A 20,178-nucleotide genomic window follows, 5' to 3' on the forward strand; every position below is an offset into this window, starting at 1 on the left:
TGAACTCTACGCTCCATTAGTTGGAAGCATCACCAGGCTCTTTGCACAAAGGGTGGACATCGGGTTTGCAAAGTCGGCAAGTAGTCTGATTTTATTAACACTGGGGGCAGCAGCGATCCCTGGGTTTAAGGTTGTTCATAGTACTCTGAGCACTTAGTAGGGTCAGGCACACAGTCCCATCAGGTCAGCTGCCCTGGCAAAATGAAGCAGCTAAGTGACATTTACCTTCCTTCTGTTCCCACCAGAAAACTTGTAAAAAGGAATAAAGGGCAATTTGGATACTAACAGAGATTGGGTTAATAATGCCAGTAAATGGGGTTCCAAAGTAATGGACGTGGGGGAAGGTGAGAAATGCCAGCAGGCCCTGGTGTGTGTTTGTGGCTCGTGGGACAGCACGCACAGCAAAAGGCTGTTTTGGCTCAGGGAATGTTTGTTCTGGGGTTTTACTGCTATGAATGTTGACTGTGCCACTTAAATATGGTCTAATCACGGAACAGGGTGGGGAGGCCTTAAGTTCTCCACTTCGGAAGGATGCCGCAGCCTGGAGACGTGGGTGTGTCCTCTGGTTCTGCCATGAATGGGATTCTAGAGTTTCAAAGTTCCGTTGTTGCTCCTTCCAGGTGAGCTAAGAGATGGCCACTGGCAAGATGCATCTGTCCATGGGGTCCTCCAAAATGGCTGGTGGATTCCAGAGGAAAGTGGTAGCACCTCGTTTTCCAAAGCTAGTCAGAGAGACAGAGGAGTCTGTAACTGTAAGTACCTGCTGTGGCTGGGCAGGACCTGTGTTAAGGCTGGAAACTCCCCCTGTGTCCCTCCTTCGCCTTCCCCTCCTGCTGTCTAGCAGCACTGTGAAGCTGGACCCCACCTCCCCATCGCTTTGCTGCCCGGCTTCTGCCGGAGGTCGCTGTCATGGTGCAGTGGGGAATGGAGTGCATGCTGCTTCGGGGAAGGTCCAGAGTCTTGCCAGGATGCCAAGTTAAATGAATGTCCTGGGCATTGCACTGGCATAGCTGAAGCGTGAGTGTGTGCTTCGTTCCATCCTCTTTGTGTGGGCAGTAATATCTTCTGTCACGTAGGCATACTTGCCAGTGCTGCTCTGACCATACCTGCCCTCCAGGCAGCTGGGCATGTGGTGGGCTGCTTGAGCTCTGCCTGAAGACGTGGCTGGTCCCAGACAGAACAGGTTGCAAAACAGTAATTGTATCTCGTATCCTGTGTGGAGCATGGATCCAGCCCTGCAAACAGCAGTGGAGTCAGGGCGATTCCTCCTTCCCATCCACAGACGTCCCCTTTGCTGACTGGAGCTCACTTGACTGGAGATGACCTAGTGCTCAGGCTCTGTCAAGGAGATATCTCCGTGTACTTCTGCAGAGGGGTCTGTGAGGCCAGAACAGAGAGAAAACAAGTGCAAATTAAGAAGAGATAACTAAAACTTGGAGCCATTCCTCTCCACGTCAGTCTTGGCACAACGCTGCTTTTCTGCTTTCCTCTGACTCACCCAGCTGTGACATCACACACGTGTTGGTTGTGAGCATTGTGCAAGGATAGAGTTTGGGGATTTCTGATAACTCCTCGCCACTGTCTTCAAAGGTCACTGGCTCAATCCAGCAAAACTAAAGAGAAAACAAATGCCCGAAGAGCAGAAATCCCCAAACATGTCACATGAAATCATGAAGGAGAAGCTAATGGCGGGGCAGAGCCGCTTGGTTAGAGCGTGTGTGTTCGGCTCTATATCATTAATTTACTGATGTTAAATATTTCAGCAGGTAACTTAGGGGACTTCCAGGACTATCCTAGCGGCTGTGATCACAAATTATTCATCAGTGGCAGTTGAAGAAGAAAAGCCTTTCTGAAGAAAGGCATCTGTGTAACTCTTGCTGGTGTTTTGCATTTCAGCTGACTCCCTCGGCCTTCCCGAAGGAGATGTCTCTCACCACGGAGCAGAGGCTGGCCAGCACTCGGGAGATGAGGCGGCCCCGAATTATCCAGCTTCTAGACATGAGTGAAACCTCCCATCAAAAGGTAGCCTTTTCCTGCCCTTTTCCTTGCTGTTGGTGACATTTGAAGAGGGTGCGTGCTTGTGACAGGCCTGCCTCCAGCTTCTCTGAATACCTCGGTGACTAGGTCCTGTTGTCCTTTCCAACTCCCGAGTGACTAGCGATAGGACAAGAAGAAATGCCCTCAAGTTGCGCCAGGGGAGGTTTAGGTTGGTGGTTAGGAAAAATGTCTTTCCGGAGAGAGCAGTGAAGCATTGGAAGAGGCTGCCCAGGGGGGTGGTGGAGTCACCATCCCTGGAGGTGTTCAAGGAACGTGTGGACGTGGCACTGCGGGACATGGTTTAGTGGGCATGGTGGGGTTGGGTTGACGGTTGGACTTGATGATCTTACAGGTCTTTTCCAACCTTAGTGATTCTGTGAACTGCTGGTGGTGGTGGAGTTCCTTCTGCTGGGGGAAAAGTAAAACATTTTTCCCCGGTGAGACATTGAAGTCCTGATATGCTTAGTAGCCAATACGAATAACCTCTGCTGAACTTGGTGGATTTTGCTGGAATTTAGCTACCAGTGCTAAAGCCCGATACTGGGGGAAGGCTGGGGCAGGGCACCAGGGCAGGAGCTTGCCATTTTCCATCCTCCTGCTGAAGTAGTCGCATCTTGCTTCGGTACAGTTGCTGTCAAATGCTTGGGGTCATTGGACTCCCTCAACGGTGGCAGCATTGGCCTTTGAAAGCTGAGGGCCTACGGTAATTATTCAAGATTTAACAAAACCAATTGCATTAATGCTTTGGGTTGGAACAATGTGTGGGACCCTTGCAGGGTGTTAGAAATTGCAGGCTGCCAGATATACAGGGGAATCACGCTGGGCAGAGGCGATGTGGAGGTGCTTTATCTGGATCAACGTTTACTTTAAAGCTGCTTTTCTTACAGGACTGCTCAGTACAACACGCAGTCCAAATGGGTGGATTGCTGAGGTAGGCTGTTGAGTGGAAAATTGCCAGCCAGAGACCTGTAATGAATTGGTTAAGGATTGCCCTAGACAGCACGGGAGTTGGGAATGCGTCAGACGAGTGCACAAATAACTGGCAGTGTGCCGCAGCCACACGTGGAGACCTGCCCATGTCTTTCGAGGGGGAACAGTGCAGCTGGAAGAGGGGAGACAAAGCAGGGAGGAATTTCCTCAAAGTAGTGCCTCTGCTCTGTAAGCATTTGCTGTTTGTGTATGTTTTCAGCCATGCTTCTGCAGTGGTGTTAATTAAGAGCAATAATAGAATACAATAAAGCATCCCTTTTAAAGCTCATGGCAAAAGGAGATCTCAAGTCCAGTCTTACTCAAGTTGCCCAGTAATGCTGAGAAAAGAGCTGAACCTTATCACCATCCAATGTTCACCTCACATGTCTTTTTCCTAACTACTGTTACTTTCTTGTTGGCCTTACCTCCTCTGGTACTGTTCTCTTCTTACGGATTTCTAGGCTCTGTATCAAAAAATGATATCTGGGGATGTGTGGGACTTGGTCTCTCTGTCTCAGAGTAAAGATCATCCCCAAATGGTTTCCCACGGAGTCTCACGTAAATTCTTGGGTTTCGCTTGCTCCATGAGCGCTCATGGCTCTTTCAGTAAGTGCTCTGGAGCTGTGTAACCCCGTTAGCACAGGGCTCTGCTGGAGGTAAGCACTGCCTTGCATTTTGGAGAAGGAAACCTGGAGAGACACCTCCCAAAAGAGCTTCTTAGCTTGAGCCCGCTCAGCGTGGCCCAGAAACTTTTGCTGAGCTCAGAACACAGGTGGGTGAGCTCCTGTTTCCCTAGTGTGAGCTGGGCAGACATAGTCACCAAGAGACTGTACTTCCCGGGAGATCAATGTAGGAATCTCATTCATGAATCTTTTTCCCAGCAGCTGAACCTCTCACTGCTCTCTCTTGCATCTCCAGTTCTCCTCAGTTGACCTGGACCAGAGCTTGTTTCAGCCTTTTCCATCAGAGGTGGTGTTTCAGAGCTACGTCCCCTGCGAGGTCTATGAAGCGCCGCTGATTCTGAGGAACACCGACAAGGTAAGTGCTGGGACGTGGAGGTTTAACGCTGTGCTGGAAGAGGAGAGCAGTGTAATTCACGTGGTATACAGCATAGCAAGTTATCTGCTGCAGCGCAGCACGTCAGAATCAAATGTCTCAACACCTTTATTTTGCGAGCTGGTGGAAATCTTCCCATGCTGGAGATTCTCCCCCTGATTTTGGCCATGCGTTGGTGGTATCTAGCCCAAAGGAGCTTTTCTAGTCAGCATCCTTCCTCTCGAAAGCCCCGGATTGAGGGGAATGTCGAGGGCTGTACAGTCCGTACCTGCCCTCATGCTTTACCTCGAGTGTGTATCACGTTCTGGTGGCTCCTTGGTTAACCTTGGTTTGTGGCAGGGCATCTCTGCCTCTCACAACCTGTTTAGCTGCCTCTGCAGCTCACTGTCAGAGCACAGGGGTTGAGTCTTCTCCGCTTTATGTTGGAATAAGTTACAATTAGTGGTGTTAGCACTCCAGAAAGGGTGTTTTGAAACAGCAGTGGAAGCGGACTGATTTAGCAGGAGCAGTGGGAGGCCTTTAGGGGCCACTTTAGGCTCTTGGTGAGTGTAATTCAGTTCTGCCCAGGTTTTTCTAAGGCAACGTGGCTCTCTGCTTTCCCTTTGGAGAACCACAGCCCATCCACAGTAACATGCTCTTGAAGGTCTCCACCTTTACTTGAAAAAATTGTGATCGTTTTGAGATTTCCCAAGGAAGTTGAGAAGGGAAAAGTTGAAAAACGTCAGCAATTTTGTTCCACTGTAAAGAGGAGAATTGAGACCTTTTGAATTTCAGCAGGGGAAATATTTGCTGGAGTGAGGCATGTGCCAAGAGCAAGCTGGTGGGAAAAGAGAGGAGCGAGGAAAGGAGCTGAGTTAGAAGGTGCTCTGGGAGAGAACATTGTACAGGCAAGGGTTTCTCTTGACACCTAGCAGTAAGTGTGCTGGAAGCAGAGAAGGGTCAGAAGAAGAAAGGTGTAATTAAAGACAGTCTTGTGTACTGAAGAGTAAGACGTATCCCTGAGAGGAGGGCGGCAGGATGGGAAGATGGAAGTGTGCAGGAGAGCGGGTGAATTAACCACCTCTCCAAATCTCCCTGTTGGGGGAAACAAACAGGTGGACGAAAAAGCGCTGTCGGGGCATATGGCAGGTGGAGGAAAAGCAAGAGAAGTCAAAGTATATTTGGAGAGGACAGGTTTTGACAGGGACACGGTTGAAAAGAAGACCCTTTGGCAAGGGAGGATGCAGGCGTGGTCCCTCAGTTATTCCTGGAGAGTGCTGCGCCATTCCTGGTCTGGCGTTCAGCTCAGGGATATTGGAAAGATGCAGCGTGGATGCCCACGCCCCAGGGATACCACTTGTGTGGTCCACAGTGATTCTGGGCACTCTTTGCTGTAGGTATCCTTTCCTGATTAAAGTGTGCCTCCGTTTCTCTTTCCCTATGGCTCTGCTTCATTCCCACTAAGTGTTTTGGCTTCAGCTGCTCCGTTATCCATGTGGCACTTCAAAATGTTTGTCTTTGCCAAGTACCAGCCAACAGGCAAACAGTTAATTTGCTCTATTCATGCTTCCTCAAGTGGAAAGGAAGAACTGCATCAACATTTCTGCCATTCCCACTAAAAAATCCTAAACTTGTACAGCTGCACCTTGGGATTTGTATGCCCTGTAAAGAGGAGGCAATGTGTGAACTGTTGATTTTTTCCCAAAATGAATTAGTTTTGAAGCTAGTAAGACCTCAACCATTGGATAGTGCTGGTGCGAAAGTAAGATCGGCTCTAAGGAAAATCCTTGGCATATTTAAGTACACAAAGTTAGAGATGATAGTCCTTAGAGAGGTTATCATATTTTAATTTTGTTGGCTTTTGATAATGTCCTAGAGAAAAGCAACATGTGCTCTGTCTCAGTTTTCTCACCAGTTTCGCAGATTCTTCTGAATCATACTGACTTATACTGCATGGTAGCCTGGTGCTGTCTGCTCCATCAAAATCCAGCTGACAGCAAAGTGTATTCCAAAGAGAGGCTCTGTAATCATTCAAATACAGAAGTGCTTTGCTACATACTTCCTGTTTGTACCTGTGTTTTGTACAAGTGCTTTTCTGTCTTCAGGCTGCTCCTCACGTCTTCTGGGTGGCTTTTGCTGAAGGTCTTAACTCATCTCCCAAGGGACTTGGTGACCAAAATGTTTGTCTGCAGTGTGAAATTGGCTCTGGGAGCTCGCTGCCCCAGGGGATTGCTGGGAGCAAAGGGTGTTTGGAGAGTTCAGGACTGCCTCGGCCGTGGGTTATGAGGCTCGGGTGGGTGGTGCAGAATGAATCTCCACTTTTGCCAAGCCTCATGTGGGTTCGTTGTTTCCCAGTGAAGCTCCCTGTCAGTCAAAATCACCTGTTTTAGACTTTCTGAGATGAGATTTGGTGCTCAGGGGTTGATATCCGCGTGCTAGAAAATGCCTGTGTGCTGTCTCTGTGTTTGTGGCATCCCAGAGGGCAGAAACTTGCAGCAGGGTGCCTGCAGGGACTCCGGGGTGTGGGGAGGAATGCCCAGAGATCTGCCTTGCCTGCACTGGCAGCTGCCTGGCTACAATCAGCAGGCAGCAAGAGCCTCCGGAGAGCTGAGATTGGCTTTTAATAATGAAACCACAGTGTGAGTCAGTGCTGGTCATGTATCTCAGGGCAGAAAATGCCTTTGAAGCCCATAATTGATAGGCACAGCCTGGGGGGGTCATCTGGCTTGCCATTATTGTGGTAAGTTGACTGCTCTGATCTTCTGCATCAGCCTTTCCTTGTAGAGTATCATGCTTCTTCCTTGCTTCTCTACAGCCCCCTTTAAATTCTCTTAGCCATCTCACAGAATCACTACGGTTGGAAAAGACCTGTAAGATCATCAAGTCCTTGTTTCTGGGGTTGTCCCTTTGTTTTCCTATGTTCCTCCTTTTGCTCCTCAGCTTGCTTTTATTCCCAGTAAGGCCACAATGTCTGTGGTCTCCTTCTCTTGTTGGTCTGCCTGCATGACTCTGTAGCACTGCAGCTTGACTGCCCTGCTCAAACCCGGTATGTTAGTAGTGAATTTCTTCCTTGCCCCAGTATAACACGTCCTGTTTTGCCTTCAGATGATACATTCCCCCTTTAGAGGCGTGATGGCATGGATGTGCGCAGGCAGAAGCAAGCAGGTTCTCGGGGTTTGTTGACTATGTGGATGACTTGATTCTGATACCGTATCGCCATGCTGCTGGTGTCTTATCTGCTTGGCACTTCCTTCACAGCAGGGCATTGCCCTACTGCCTCTGGCCTGGAGCTATTTTCCCCCAGCAGAAGGGATTCAGGTCCACCCTTGTGTATTATGTGTATGTACCTCGAGAGGTAAAAGTGCTTTGGAAAGGTGGTTGAGGAAGGATGTCTCCAGGGCATGGTTAGGTCTCTTCTCCTTGTGTTTCCACAACTGGCAAAGTCATAGTTTCATGTCTTCCCTGCAGGTTCCTCGGCTGGTGAAGGTCATCCTGGAGAGCTCACCTTATTTCAAGTTGATCGGCCCCAGGGATGTGTACCGTAAGGTAGCACCTGGCATGCGTTCCACTTTCCGCATCCTTTTCACCCCTGAGGAGAACAAGGTGAGACTGGAGGTGCCAAGAGGTTGGTGCCTTCAGGGGAAGCTGCACCTGCAGGGCCGGATTCAGACCAGGGCATCTGGTGTGGGTTTTTGGAACTGTCCTGGTTTTGGTGGGGTTGCACTGGATCTAGAACTGGGGGAAACTCTTTGCCCATGGTGAAGATTATGCTCTCACAGGCTGGAGGCTCTTCCGTGTTTCAGACTGTTTTTATCCTTCAGCGCTGTCACGTTTAACGTAATGTCTATTGGCTTCAGGGATAAGAGAGTCTACCGTCTGTGGTGGGGCAGCCTCTCAAGGTGTCGGTTTGTAGTATCTGTCCGTTGCTGCATAATTATGGGTTTGCTCCACTAATTATAAATACAAAGGTCTCTTTAAAAGTGACCTGTTATTTGGGGGACCCGAAGTAAGCCTGATCAGAGTGAGGACCACCACCTTTGAAAACTGCAGTCACCTTAATGTATATCACGTTGGACACAGTAGTGACACAGCTGAACGTTGTGTCTAAAGTAATCGCTTTTTTTGCATGCCGGTTCTAGTCCACACCCTGCTGTGAGGTCTGCTCCAGGCTGCAGCTGGTCACATCTTGGCATTGCAGGGTGCTGCTAGGCGCTGCAGCAGGGACTCGCAGGCTGTGCTTTCCCTCGGTGTGCTTTCTTGAGCGTTCGTGAGGGAAGGTGCATGTGGAACAGTAGGAAAGTGTCAGGGAGGGGTGTTGATAAGATGTTTAGCCATCTCAATGGCAGGGGTGTAATTATTATGGAAAATCCTAGAGGCATGAGTAGATCCAGAGAGGTTTTCTCTTTCCCACCTGGCAGCCACTTCCCTGCCTGGCTCTGGACTGGAGCAAAGATGATGCTTTTTCATCCCCTGTGTTTCCAAGCCTTGCAGCCGTTCTGTTTCTGAGGCTACTTGCCCTCCTGTGATCCAGCTGTGAGTCTAGGGGAGAGGGAGTGCTGTGCCCATGGCAGGGAGCCAGCCTGGTGCAGAGCCACTGAGCTCTAGATGTCCTTAACTCAGCGAGAGGTTGGTGTGCTGCAGATGACAGTGAGACATCTGCCTGGCAGAGCATGCCTAGGACTAAAGGGGCAGGTAGAGTCTGCAGGCAGACCCCTTACCCCAGAGCCTGTGGGCAGAAATACCGATGTGGCTGTGTCTTCATGCATGTTATTGTGGTTGCTCTGTCACCTGGCGCCTATTCCGTGCCACACATACTTTTGCTTGGAGGTTTGAACACCAGTGCCGTGGCCCTGGCAAGTCTGATTCTCCGTGCTGTGATGCGAAGGGTCAGTGCTGTTACCTGGAGGCTTGTTAATACAGAGGATTTAGTCCATGGCAGGGAAGGGAGGAAGCATTGCAGGCATACAAAGACAGGCAGGCTGACTCCTTCCGCCAGCCCCCCGCCACCCCTTAGCACTGTTTTTCGCATGCCTTTGTTGGAGAGGCAAGGTTAGGGGATAGCTCTGAGCCAGCTGGTGTTTCTGCAGCAGGCCAGAGGTGCAAGATCTCTTTGGGCATAGCTGTTTTCTCATCTTCCATTTGCAGCTTAGATTCAGTTTAACACTTTGTCCTGTCCTCAAACAGTATGGGTATAGAAAACTGAAGAGGAAATGCCCTGTGGTGCCTGGCTCCCCATGCTTGTGAAATAATCTGTTCCTTTGGAGGGACTGAGAAATCATTCAATATCATTAATATTTAGGGTAAAAATTATGTTGGCCTCGGGCAGTTCTCCATGCTACCCAAGTGACATGAGAGCTTAATGTCACTGAGGTAGGCTTTGCAAAGTACACTGGTGCCTTTAAAATGTGATTTATTAGTATAAATTAGTGTTCATTTTTGGGGTGGAAGAGGTAAACGGGCGCCCATGAAGGGCAGCAAAGTGCTGCTCTTCAAGTTTCGAGAGGCAGCAGAGCAACACGTGAACATCACCACAAGTAGAAGTAGGGTGAGATAACCCCCCAAGAGCACTGATGATCAATACTTTGTCCCTTGTCTTGCCCTTGAACAGGCGAGCGTCTGGAGTAGGGAGCTCTGCCAGCGAGAGGTCCTCCGCACAGCTTCGGCGACAGCCCGGCGGGTTTCTGCTGAACTGGGTTTTGTGCCCCGTGCAGGGGTTGTGCAGGGCATTGGGAGAGGGGTGCGTGCTGCTCGGTGAGGAGCGCGTAGGGATTTATACAGCCGAATCAGTATTTTGTACAAATAGAACATTTTGTCTCGTCCTTGGTGGAGCGTGAGTCAGCGAAGTACCCAAGTGCTGTAGCTCAGCTACAAATGCATCAGTAGCATGGTCAGGAGGTGCACAGCACCTTGAAAACCCCTTAGCAAAGAGGCAGGCTCTGGGAAATGGTTCTGTAAAGCCAGCTGCGTTGGGCTTGCAGTTGCTGGCATGCAGAATATCTGTGGTTTAGCTGTGGAAGGCTTATGAGTGCTCCCTTGGCACAGCCTCTGCCTCTCTGCTGCTCCATGATCTACTGGGATTGTGGACAACCCAGTGAATCGGGATGCAGGTACAAACCCCTCTGTCAAGGTTGGCGAGTCTTCCTGGTGTGGAGCTGGTTTCTCTAATTCTCTTGATTTGAATCTGTTCTTCCCCAGGGTACGTCTGACTTCAGTGAAGTCGCTCACGATTCAGGGGAGTAAAATTGCAGCTAAGCCCTAACTAAAAGGACCATGGGAGTGTTAGTGGCTGAAATGCCATGTGCCATGCAGGCCTTTCTTGAAAAATGAGCAGTTTCCTATTGTCTCGCAGTTATTTGGGAATGTGCCACGTGATTGGACTGTCAGAAAGTGTATAAATAGCTGACATGTCTCTTTATTGGCACTTGTTACAAATATGAAATGCTAATTCTTCTGTTGGGCAACATGTGCAATTAGTTGTTCTTGCTGCTTCTGATTGACACATTTCTGTTTTATGGCTCCGGTTGTACAGCGGGGGTGTTCTCGAGCCACCTGTGTTCCCGGGTGTCCTTGCGCGATGGTCTGACAGTCTCTGGCTAACTGGAAACCATCGTGGAACTGACTGGCAAATAAGCAACAGCCAGAAATACTGACATTTGTGTGTCCTTTAGGCTTATCAATAGATTATCTTAAAGGAAGAAGGAAGGAAGAAGAATATAAAACCACAGCACAGCCTATTTTGTTTTGTCCTCTTGTTCTTTTCACTGTAGCAATACAATATTTTCAGGCAATCCGAGTTCAGTCTGTAAGGTTTGCAAAATTCATTACCGATGCTCAGTGGAGGCTGAATTAATGCTCATTGATTAATATGAAATATGACAGGACTATGAGCTGTTCCATTACTGAAATGAACTCGTTTAAAATTCAGTCCAGCCGTGTTAGATGTTTTGTAGCACACGGAAGCTATTCCAAGTATACTTTCAAGAAGACTCCGGGGAGGAGGAAAGGGGCAGAAGATCAAGGCAAATGGCCCTGTGCAAAATGAACCTGGAGCGAAGGGACTGATTTCAAAGCATCCTGTGAATGGGTAGCTGAGGGAGGCAGGAGGAGGGGTACCCCTTCTCGTCTGAAGCCATCTTCATCCTCCAGCCTCCCTCCTCTCTTTTAACGGCCCTTATTTTCCAGCCTTGATGGTATCATGGTTTCAGCAGGGAGCTTGCCCTGTTTGACTTACTATGCTACCTCATGCTACAAGGATCTCCTCTTTGCTGCTGCCTGCTGCAAGGAACCCAGTGAGGTGTTTAGGATCGGTTCTACAGTAAAACTGACATCCGAGTTTGCTGGCATACTGGGCAGTTAAGGCTGCTATCTCTGTGACAGTAATGAATGTTAGCCTGAGTTTGCAAAGAGCTTGAAGTGACACCTTTGATACAAGCAGTTGCTTTAATTTCAGCGGGTGCTAATTCAAATGCCATTGGTGATGCTTTGCAGGCCAGAGCTTGTAACTTACTGCTTATCAAAGGGGAGTAAGAGAAGAGGAACCATCATACAATGAACTGTATTTTCCCTGAAACTGAGAGCGGAGCTGTATGAAGCATGAAGTCGTATTTTCATGAAAATCTATAGCCTGAAGCTGCATCTAAACACAACGGTCTTTAAAGCATGGAAGTGATGCAACCCCTCCCTCACCCAGGCATGTTTACTTAGAGACCTGGTTTTAAACAGCCTGCTAAGGGTTTGCAGTTGCAAAGTCAAACAAGATCTTAAACTGGCTTCGACTGTACCCCTAGACTGTGAGTAAGTGCATAGCAGAGTTGGTAAGACAGGGCAGTGCTGCAGTGGAGAACTGCAGCCTTGATCTTCCAGGGGAGGGCGATTCAGCTTTCAAAAGCTTACGGGACCATGGATTCACAGCAGCATGATCAGCCAGCTTCTGCCTGGCACCCCTCTTTCCTTGGTTTCCCCCCCCCACCCCGTTTGGCCTGACGCTGCCTTCAACTTTGCTGTGAGGTCCCACTTTGAGGTCCTAGAGCACGGTTGAAGGGTCAGCACGTGCTGAAGTGCTTTGAGTCAAGCTTTGTAGAGGATGCAGTGTCCCAGGGTGTCCCTGGAGAAGGGGCTCAGCACACAACATGTGTGTAGGTGAATGGCAAGAGGCAGCTTTCTCTCTCAAAGGTCGCGGTTGTCTCTGCGAGGCCAAATCCTTGTTGCTTTAGCCTTGTTTTCGCACGCCTGGAGAAGTCCCTTCCCCAGGTGCTGCTGTGCAGGCAGTCCCAGTGCCCCTCACCGGCAGCAGAGCTGGGAAGGCTGCCTGTGCTTGCTTTTGGGGGGGATTGATTCCTTGGGCTCTTATTTACATTGCTGCTGATCTGCTCCTTAGCAACGACAATGACTTGAAGATTATTTCCTTTTACTTCCCTCAAATGCCTCCAATTGTTGAAGTTTTCTTTTTTCTTTATCCCCTGCTGATCTGAACTCCTTGCGTCCTCCTCTGTCTACCTGGCTTCTGGAAGGGAGAGATAAGTCAGTATGGCATGCCCAGACTTAATAAGGCACGCAGATTTCAATTGGATTTACAATGCCTTTGTTACAGTAGTGTGGCCAAAATAACAACAAAAAAAGTAAATAGGATTCTTTATTTGCTAATGCAGTTTCTGAGGATCGAAACAGTCCAGGATGTGAAGTACCCAGCTAATAGGTGCTTTAAATTCACGTGGGCTGCCCATAGCTTTTACTTTAGAGGGCTTAGGCTGCAAGGTTGAGTACAAAATTGCTAATTCAGAAGGACTCGCTGAGGATGAAACGCATTCCTGAAATGTGATCTTCCAGTCTGTAGGTCGTTTGCTGCAGTTCCTTTCCTGGTATTTTGCCTTCCAAATATGAGAAGGAAAAGCCCTTCTGCAATATCCAGTGTGAATATTTGAGATACCCAGAATAAAAGATCCTTCTTTATTCTTTTTCCTCCTTGGATGTGACAGCGTCTGTTACTGCAACCTTAAACCTCAGCCGAGCAGGCGGTTGGTAGGCGCTGGGTGTTAACTGCTGTGCTAAAGCTGTAGCTCTGTGTCTGTGCCTCCTCTGGCTGCTGTAGGTCCCTTGCAGGCTTGGAGAGGGTGGGTATGGGAGCAGGAAATACCAAGTGCAGAGGAATCCGTATCTTATCTGGTTGAGGGGGTTTGCTGCTGTGTGCAAATCCTAAATTGTCTGCTTGCTGCTTCAACAATTATAAAAATACCAAAGGAGATAAAAGCACTGAGTGGAAAAAAGATCAGGACAGCAAGTGAGTGATAAGAGGCAGAGCTTTTATCAACTGGTCACTAAGAGCTGCTGGAGGTAATGGCTCCTGGCCCTACTAAACAGTTTTACCACTGCTTTCAGCGGGGGGCAAGGTGATACTTCCAGCCCAGCTATGCCACACTGTAGATCTGGAGATCGATCTGCTCAACCCTACAGCAGCATGATTTTGGTGATTGGATTCACCTCCCTACTGCTAAATGCCAGACAGCTTGAGGGGGGGGTCTGTCTGTCTCTTTTCTGAGCAAGCCAATGACTGGGAATAGCAGAGCTGAGTTTGCTCTGGTCGGGATGTCTGACCTGCCTCAGGGAGGCATGCTAGCAAGGCAGCAAGTCGCTTATTCTGGAGACTGTACAAAAGGGAGGTGATGAAGACATCAGTCATGCAGGGGAGGGGAAGCAAAGCTGTTTGCTGCCTCCCCTGAGGCTAAGAGGAGATGTAAAGGGAAATTGAGATTAGACACAGGAAGAACTCTCTTTAAGCCTAGGGCAGAGCTGGAACAGGCTGCTGAGGGCAGGGGTGGAGTTGTTAGTGCTTTCAAGTACTCGTCAAACATCTCTTGAGTAGTGTGGGTACAGAGCTGAGCCAGTTCTGGGGTGGGGAGGTGGATCAGATAACCTTTTAAGGGTGTGTGTCCCCAGCTTTGTCTCCATAATGCTATGGGAAGGGGCGGGAAATACACCTGTACCCTACACTCAGCTGATAGAAAAAAAGTATTGTGTCCAACTTGTTAAGTATTTCACCAGACTGACTCTTGATTGTGCATGTGGCAAAGTCCTTCTGAAAATGTACCTGAGCATCTCCTGCCAAGCTTCAAGGAGGTCACTGCATTGCTGGGATTGGAGCTGGCCCTGTGGCACAACTGAGTTCTTAGTGGTTCCTTTAATAGTCTGCAGTGGCGATCAAGGCAGGTTCTTGTTACTGCTGTAATCCCGTACATGAAATGACTCAATTTTGGTGCCTCAGAATCCAAGTGTCAGATGATTTTGTCTGGTTCTGCCAGCTTGCTGGGAAAGCAGGTGACTCAAGGGGGTTGTTCCTTCTTTGCGAGTTAGCAGCCCTGTTCAAGTCGTGCTACTGGACTGAAAGGTCATTCAGGCAAAAAGGAGTATTATATTATTGAATGCTCCTGTTAGAGTCCTAGAAAACAGCAGCTTTCCTTCTGCTGTGGGGATGGTACTAAACGCACTGTGCTGAGATTGTTTCTTTCCCTGCAGGATTACTTCCACCGGGTCACCTGCATCACGGAAAGGGAAAAGTTCGTTGTGCCGATCCGAGCTATAGGTGCCCGAGCCATCCTGGACTTCCCTGACCAGCTGAACTTCGGTGTCTGTCCAGTCAAGTACAGCACCCAGAAAACACTGCTGGTTCGCAACATTGGGAACCGGGAGGCCCGCTACCACATGAGCACTCAGAGGTAAAGGAACTCAACATCTTGCTTGTGCGAAATACTGTTGCGTGATAATAGATTTGGTAAGCAGTAACAAAAAAGAACCAGAGCATCTGAGCTGCTGTATTGCAGGCGTAGCTGGAACTGGGCAGGACATGTGGGTCTGGCAGTTGCTTACAGTGTTTTAAGCATGATACAACCTCCGATAAAACTCGGCAAGCTGCAGGGAAGTTTCATACTGCAGTGGTGTCTCCAGCACAGCCTCTCACAAGACCAGTTCTGTTAGTTTGAAAGAACAAGTAAAGGAAGGCAACCTGACCGCCCTTGGGCTGTATGGGATAGTGCGTGGCAGATGACAGCTCTAGGAGCTCAGTTCATGTACACCAAACGCAGTGTTAGGAAATGACCGGCTATGAGCTGGTGGCAGAGACATTTAAGAGTTGATCAGCAGCTGTGTCTATTGGCAAGTAATTCTGAGCAATTGGAGATCAGTTGATCAAAGCTGAGGGTACTGAAGTCCTGACAGTACCACCGTGTGGTCCAGGAACTTTGTTTTCCGGTAGGTTTGGTCTGGTCCCTGGGAGCAAATATCGTTAAGGAGAATGAGCTCTTAAGTGGAGACGAGCAGACACGGGCTTCAAGACTGCACTACAGCCCCCAAGCAGAATGCTACTGAGGGCACAGGCAAAAGATGCAGCAACTCTGTGGTGCAGGGGTTGGGGGCATTTTCTCCTAGAGCTTTATCTCTCCTAGAGCTTTATCTCTCCTAGGTTTCCTGGAGAGTGTTAGAATGTTAGTAGCTAGCTTGCAACCTGCTGGTGGTAAGTACTTTCTGAAACGGTTGCATACCACTCTCAGCCAAATACACCCGTGCTCTGGGAGGCCACAAGCACAGGGTATTCCGGTGGTCCCCTATTAAATGCCTGATGTGAATGGTGTTGCAGTCAGCCTGTGCTGTTCCTTTTGGTCTCAGAAGGCAGTCACCCATTTTGGGGTTTGCTGAATTGGAGAGGGTAATGCGTTTTTGACACCGCATCTGCAAGGAAACCAGTTCAGTTGGTTGATAATGAGCTGAGAGTTGTTTGGTCCCAGAGGTCTCGGTGTAGGAGCTGAGGTCAAGAATGCAGCAAAGACCCGCTGTCTGACTTGGTGCACCTGAGTAGCCTCAATTTCTTCCCCACGAAAGCAGGGCTCGAAAGAAGACTTCTTACTTTGGTCCTGTGAAACGTGAGGGTCCAAGAGGAGCTTCCACCAAAGGCTGGCAAAGCTATTTAAGCAGGCTTCCAGGATGCTATTTCAGCAGGCTGCTGCTTATCGCTGTGGAGAATACCTAGGCAGGAACTTGCAAATCGGTGTACAGTTTTCCTCGGGGCTGTCCAGATCTAGTTGTCACCACCAAACTAAATACCCAGTAAAGTCAGGCATGTTTTTGCAGTGTCCTTGCCAACTGCTCTGTTGAGTTCAATTTCATCAGCTTTCACTACTTAGGTGAGCAAAGTTCAGCTGGCGCATGGCTCCAGTTGTTCTCATTATTTTGGTGTGCGCATTGCGTCCTCTAATCATGGTAAAACTCTCCAGAACGTGGTTTTAAGGTGACAAATTGACCACCAGCAAAGCACTAAACCCAGTAACTTTTGTTTTCTAAGTGTGGCTGTACAAGAGCCATGAAGCGCAGCTGCCGTTGTGCAGAAGCATGTTTTACCTGACTTAGCCCTAAGCATTAAAGCATCGAGTTTTGTTTCTATCAGCCAAGAGCTGTTTACCTGGTGACAAATCATAACTGCTCATATTAAATCCACAGTACGCCAACACATTTTCCTAATTATTTCCAAGACATTGCACAGACTTTGTCTGGCGGGCCAGGCAAACAGTTACCGAGCTTGGAGTACAACCCGGAGTCCCAGATTGCATTGCTTGTGAACAGAGAGAAGACCTCCTCTTAAACTTGCCTTGATATGCTCCTGTTAATGGCGCTTCATTTCGCTAGGGATTTAATTGTTCAGGCTGTAAATGGGATACTCCTTTTGTGTTTTGTTTCCATGCTGTGGTATCACTCCAGTCTGCATTTGCATTCAGATTTTTCCTGTTGTTCTTTTCTTCTTAGAGCAGCTTTCATTGAAATGCCGATAAAACTTGCCCTTTCTTAGGCTAAACCAGGATGCTTTCAAGGTAAAAAAAAAAGGATTCTGCAATTTGAACCATAATTAGTCCCTTTTATTCTCTGTCTGATTTCTAGGCTGTGATCTCATTGAAACAGGTATTGCCTTGACATTTGCATCTCTTGAGGTGAGGTTTCTGGGTGGCAGGAAAAGACAGATTCCTGAGGAAATCAGCATCAGGTTGTGCATGCGAATAGCTGTTACCATTTCTGTGCTCTTCACAAGCCGTTCTCTGATGGTATTGCTAGCAATTGGACTCCTGAGGCTGCAGAGACGCAGAGCATGGGGGAGATGAGGTCATTTTATGCCATGGGATCTTCTGAGGGCTGGATCTCTGCAGAAGCGGGAGTCAGTCGCTCTGTTTCTGATCCTGTATGTTGTGTTTGTCTTCCGCTGGCTGTGGTTTGTTTGCTCCTTGCTTGCGCAAGTGAGCTGAAGGGAACTAGACTGCCAAAGGAATATAGTCCCCAAATCTCCCGCAATAGTCCTGATAGCTCTCTTTGCCTTGCAGCCCTTTCTCTGTCGATCCCTCCGTCGGGACTCTTGGGATTGGTGATTCCATGCAAGTGACAGTGGAGTTTCACCCGCTGAAGACCGGGCACCATTCCAGGTCCTTGGTAGTTCACTACGACACAGGTAAGTGCTGGGCGCTGCGTGGTGCACGCTCTCTGCGTCCTTCAAAGCAGAGCCCTTTCTAAGCAGAATAATGTTAAGTTTGCTTTGTGGGCAACTTCTAAAAGCTTTTCTTCCAAAAGCTCTGCATGTTTCAGTGCTTAGAAGTGAACAGATAAGGGGCAGAGGCTGAGCCTGTCCTTGTTCTGTATGTCCTGTGCGCTGGTTCCTCCCTGGGGGACCCTGGTGTCAGGATGGTGTTCTGCACCCAGCACCTCCTCGTGACAGTCTTCTGCCATCATTCCCCGTTGTCCCAGCCACCTCAATTCCCTCTCCAGGGGTACCTGCCCTGCCCCAGCTTTACCTCGGATAAAAGTGAAGAGTAGTTGGTGTTGAGGGGGTTGTTAAAGTAGATCCCCTCAAATGGGAATGAGATTTTTGGAATGCTGTTTTTCTGGGAGTTGCTGAGTGGAGGAGGGAGAAACCTCGACTCTCCATTGCAGCATGCGTATGCACGCATGAAGTTTTAGTCCATGACAACGCTATGTTTGAAGCGTAATGTGGGGAACACATGTCTCTGTCAGACTCTCTCCAGTGCCTGCTGTCTCTTACACACCTCTGTCCCATGTACTGCTTCTCCATCGTCTTGCCACAGACCTTTTTTTCCATGTTGCCCTCTACCCATCTACAGCCCGTGCTTCCCAACATCAGGACTAAAGTAGCCAGGAGTTGAGGGCTGTTGGGATTTGGCAGGCAGTGCTCAGTGCCTCCCGAGATAGGTGTAAAATGTATGCTAGGGTACGAGAAGCCAAGATCAGGCCACAGAAATACCGTCAGCTTTATAAGTCGCTTTAGGAGTGAGTGGGGAAAACTCAAGAAAAAGGTGCGACATGTTAAAATGCTTCTGTCGGCCTTGGTTCAGGAGAGGTATCTTGTGATGCTGAACGAGACGCTTTCTCTGTTGCATGTATGCACTTGGTGTGCGTTTTCTCTTGCTGGAAAGAGAGGTTTGGTTTGTCCCTATTCCTGACTGTTGGTCCTGGGAAGCATGATGTCCTAATCCAGGTGGTAGTGTGATGCTTTAGCCCAGCAGTGAACATTTTAGTTGTCTCGAGTTTGTAGGGGTTACAAAAATGCTCCTGTATCTTCCAAATGCTCTTTGTGGCTTTATGAGTTGTCACAGCTTTGTTCAATATTTGTCAGTTAGTGACATATTCCCAGAGAATGGTTTATGCTCACTCTGAGAAGCTCATGGGATGGGCAGCGCTTTCTTGAAAGAACTACTGAAATTTCGGGTAGAGAAGCACAAAAAAGTGCCTCATTTGTATGCATCTAGAGAATCTATAGGATAAAATTCCGAGGGCTAGATCTTTCTTTGACTCTTGTTCTTACTGACAAAGAGTACTGGAAAAGTACTACTTTTTCCCTGGAAAAGTACTAGTACTTTTGTGTAATTTCTGACTAATAAGATTATTTCAGGCCCTCAGGTTCCTGTTTTGTGACAAATCATGACAAGTCTTTCCTTATTCACATTTCCTGGGCCATTCGTGCTTTTACAAACCTCTCCCATCTATCTCCCATACGGATTCCTCAACCGAGAAATCTGTTCAGTCTTCATATAGAAGCTGCTCCATACTTTTAATTGTACTTTCTGCCCTTCTCTATTAATTTCAAATGCTTCAGCTAGTTTTTTTGAGATCAGAACTATACCCAATACTTCAAGACCCACGTGGCCATGGGTTTAGACAGTGAGGTGACAGTTTTCACGGTGTTTATTTTGTAGTAGTTTGTCTTGATGGTTGTGGAGGATTAGCTTGTGTTTCCATAAACCTGAGTTGTGCATGCTCGAAGCACTGTGCCTGTCTCCCATTTCTTGGGTCCTGGCTCATCTGCTTGCCAATGTATGCCGAGGATTCAGCGCAGGGGAAAGGTAATGCTTATAAAGCATACCTGCCTCTAACTCCTCTGAAGTTCAGTGATTTTTATATGCTAAATTGTCCATTCTAGGAGGCAGATTGTCCAGTCCTTGGAAACATTGCTGGTGTGTTCTCCCAACGTAACTCAGCTCTGGCCACAAATCCCTGCCACTCCAGACTCCCTTAAGAGCAAAGAAATTGAGGATTGTACAGGCATGAAGGCTGAATTCTCCATGTGCAGAGATGAATGACTGACCGTAGAGATCTACTGTTTTAAGGGCGAGTCTTGCCTCATTCCCCAACCCGGCTCCCAGAATGAATGTGATTCTGCTGTGTTGCCTGGCTTAGGATTTAAGGAGTCCGTCCATCTCTCCCCTTGTGGTGTTGCATGGCAGCCTTTTAAAGGCAGGTCCATCCACTGGCTGCCTTGCTGTAAGCCCTGCAGTGAGGAGAAGGCTCTGCCTTTGCAGAGGGATGCCCTCCAGGCCATGGCCGGGTTGCTGCGCTTGTCAGTTGGGGCTGGCTCGGAGGCTTGAAGCACCACTCCCTAGAAATGCCATTTCTGGAGAGCATGTCTGATGTTTGCTGTTTGCATCTCACCTGGGAAACACTCACCCACAACAGGAAGAGTGGGCTTGGTAGTGACATTTGAGCTCGGTTGACTCCCAGGAGTTCCTTGGTTGGGAAGAATGAAGGTTTGAAAGCTCTGGGAATGAGGGAGCCTTTGGTGGGAGTCTGTTCTGGAGGGTGAAATGCTGGCAGGTACCC

At 48.6% G+C, this 20,178-nt stretch overlaps 1 pseudogene; it reads left to right on the forward strand.

Moving 5' to 3' along the window:
- The first annotated feature begins 632 nt into the window (after positions 1-632).
- The window catches only part of LOC132319254 (hydrocephalus-inducing protein homolog), a 121,355-nt pseudogene continuing 101,809 nt past the window's right edge, over positions 633-20,178 (forward strand).

The sequence above is a fragment of the Gavia stellata genome, chromosome 26, assembly GCF_030936135.1.
Source record: "Gavia stellata isolate bGavSte3 chromosome 26, bGavSte3.hap2, whole genome shotgun sequence".
In the NCBI taxonomy this organism is placed as follows: Eukaryota; Metazoa; Chordata; class Aves; order Gaviiformes; family Gaviidae; genus Gavia; species Gavia stellata.